Consider the following 3,694-nt stretch of genomic DNA (forward strand, 5'->3'; position numbering starts at 1 on the left):
AAATATCATGCTAGTGTGTGACATTTGCACACAGATTTAGTACATAGCATTCATTATTTTTAGGCTTGCTAAGGTGAGTAGGAACCCCTACTCCAGGTCTTTTTACTGTGCCCAGTATGAACCGGTACCCTCTACTGTGAAGTACTCCACACCCAGAGCATCAACTCCTCCTTCCCTATGTGAAACAAATCCTGCCAATCAATTCAGATTTCCCTAGGAGAAAATCTAATTTCTTTTAGTAATCTTTGCTTCTATAAACATGTAGTTAATGTTGAGGTGAACTACAGCATCCCCAAATGGTGGAACAGGCTTCATGTTTTCCTCATATCCAACTTCAGAAAGTACCAGAAATAGAGAATTCTGGTACACATGTCACAGAGGATACAGAGGGAAAAAAATATAAATGGGGACTAGATCTGATCAGGTCTGTTTGGAAGCTGAAAGCACAGGAGGGCCACGTTAACATTACAAGTCTTCCACAGTGTTTTTGATTTCAGTGGTAAACCCAAAGTACAAGCCTCTGGCAGAAGCAGAGCACATCCTGCAAACCCTCCAAAGCTCCAATTAGTGTCTTCCTATGAAATGTTCACTAAAAGAAACAAGCCAATTAAATGATCAGTCAGAGACGGAGAAAGGTGCCACAGCACTAGGAGAAGAACAGTGATTAAAACCTTTGGAGTTCTACGCTCATGTTTGTACAAAACTGCCTGACAACTTCATGCAAGAAACGTCTGCAGGAACTGCATTTCTTCCATGGCAGGTGGAGCTGCACAGCTGAAAAAAAATATAGAAAATCAATTATGAGAATTCTGTGCTTAAAACAAGCCTGATCTTTGTGTCCCAGTATGCACAAATGTGGAACGGCAAGAGACTCTAACCAAGCACACCAATGAATTAAATACTCTCAACCACAGGAGATTTAAACAACAATGGGAAAGGTAGGATCTTAAATTAAATCACTGTAATTATTACCACCTGTGTAACAAGTACTTATCCACCTAAACTGGGGATGAACTGTGTCTATCACATTTATTACGGAGATAATGTGTTACAAATGCGTATGTGGAATGAAACAGCACTGCAGAAACCCTGTAAGGGAAATAATTTCACAGGAAGAGTCCCACTGGGTGAACCAACCAGAACAAATATTAACAAAATTGATGTTATAAGCTATGCTGAGAAAAGGACAGAACAGACCCAGCTTCATTTCAGCATAAGCCCTTCTGCCTCTTAAAACAATTGAACTTAAATAGAGCTGAACTGGGTCATGTTCATGCAGAAACATACTTCTGGGACATGAATTTCTGATGTGCCCACACACAATGCACTGTAAACAGCAACAGACACACAGGTTACATTCACTTTTTGAACGGCATTAAAGCGAGAACAAAAGCCTGCTCATCATCTTCAGTTTAAATGGCTGACATGTAAATAATTTACTTGATTCTACCACATGTAGTTGAAAGGTAAATGTAAAGGTAAAAAGTAAAACCCAATTCAAGTGAAAATCAAAAAATTACATTCACAAAAAAAGGTTGTAGCAGAAAATACTTTAATTTGCATTTGATCAATTCAAACATAGCAAAGATTGGGGAGTGTTTAGATCTCAGTAAGCAGTTCCAACATTGATTCTGGTTTTAATAAATATTACATTTTCCTAGGCTAGCCATATGGAGGAATTGTCAGGTGATGAATTGCCAATTGCTACTTTGTAAACATAAGCATCTAGGCTATTCACAACATATTACAGGTGATTTCCCAGAAAAGCACAAAGCAAGGTCACATAAAGGCAACCCAACCGTCCAAATGCAACTCCAGAAAGTGTGGCACAGTGTATTTCATATACATACAATGACATACAGCACAAGTCTCCAGCTGAAGTAGGGAACCACTCCTCCTAGCCCAGCTTACACAAGTCTGTTTCACTGGTTTGCATCTATACTCTCACCTTCCTCCTCAGGCACTGGAGAGGAAGTTGCTCAGCAACAGTGCCCTACATTCTACCTATGCGGTTTCCACCAAGTCTTTTTTACCATTTCACATAAGCCTTCATGACTTGGGAAGAAGGAAATGTGCTTTGTCTTTGTCTTCTCGCTACCTCTGGGATTACAATCATTGGGTCATCTGTTCAAGGAAATGTACTTCAAAATGAACAACAGACTATGTTGACAAGCTGATCTCCAATAGGGAGCTGGAATCTGAAATAGTTTACAAGTGATGGGCAGTGTAACTAACCTTGTTCTTTAGTATAAAAACAGATCTGTAAGTTTCTAAAATTTAACATATAAAGAACTAAGCCATCCGACTCGCATGGCAAAACTTCATAGGCAGCAGTCACAGAATGTACATCAAATACAGTAAAAAAGATGGTGACAGGAAAATCATTACAACTAGATTTGTAACAGGAAAAATCTTACGTCCTATTCCTACAATGACAGTGAAAAGAAATGCCTTCCTTATTTGACCACCAAGCCAGATGTACCTTCAAATGCAACAGAACTCAATGCATACACAGAATTTGCTGGTCAGCTGCACCCTGTGTTTTCATGAGACAAAGGAAAACAAGAAAAGCTTCCCATCTCTATGTCCTTACCCAACAGCATTAACTGTTAACATTAACTGCCTGCAGTGTGCCAATGAGGGCTGCAAGGAGCAGGTGTCCAGGGCCATTCCCATCCCATGAGCAAGTGCATGACGGTAGTACACAGTGCTGCTTCAGTGTCTAGATCTTAGCCAGGCACAGGTGGGAAAAAAAGTAGCAAGTTGCACCCCCAGAATAAGGTTGGAAGCAATTCACTTTTCCCACAAAGCAAGGGGGAAAAGGAAAGAAACAATTCTGGAACTCAGATTCTTCCTGGGGCAGCACAGACAACACTTGCTTTTCAACCAGAAAATCCTGCCTCAAGCTTTAGGCACTATAATATGTAACAATACAGATAAATCCCAACTATACAGCAGTCTTCTCACAAGTGAGCCTACAGGTTCTAGCCTTTGTAGGTCCATCCAAAAGGCAGAGAATTAATGGCCATCTGAAAACTACGCTATGTCAGTATATACAACTACTCAGAAGAGTTAGATAGTTGGGGTGTAACTCCTTTACCAAACACAGCTATTCACATCTGAGCTAGTTACCCAGATTCCTACTTCAATTTAATGGAGAAAAATGAACTCCAGGGTGCAGATGCAGAGTTCAGAATAAGCCAGATGAAGCCATCTAGAAATCACCTGCTCTTCTCCACTAACTAGAAAGAGGAAGCCTGCGGTGATGTGCTCAGACACAGATGAGTGCCCGCAGGCAAGAGAAACTGCTAGGTAAGACTGGCATCAGCTTTCTCTAACACCATGTTAACTACTGGCTTAAGCAGAAACTTCCCACTGGTTCACTGCCAAATTGTGAAACTATCACCAAAACTTGGGGGGTGTCTGGTGGTTTGTTTTGGGTTTATTTTTTCATTTTTTTCTAAAAAGTTTGACTCAGGAGGGTTGACTTCCTTGAAAAACAATATTCTTTCTAGTAGCAAGTACCAGCAGGATAGTCGCTCATGTTTCCAGTCAGGTAGAAATTTGAGGCTAGTCTGGAAACAAAGGACATAGAACGTATTCCAGCTTTCAGACAATCTCAGCTGTAAAATACCACATTATTGAAGCCAACACAGTTACAATCAGTTATATAAACAGGGCACTAAATATCTGG

The sequence above is a fragment of the Neopsephotus bourkii genome, unplaced genomic scaffold, assembly GCF_033783945.1.
Source record: "Neopsephotus bourkii isolate Nb327-2 ecotype Australia unplaced genomic scaffold, CSIRO-AGI_Nbou_v1 NB_1292, whole genome shotgun sequence".
Lineage (NCBI taxonomy): Eukaryota > Metazoa > Chordata > Aves > Psittaciformes > Psittacidae > Neopsephotus > Neopsephotus bourkii.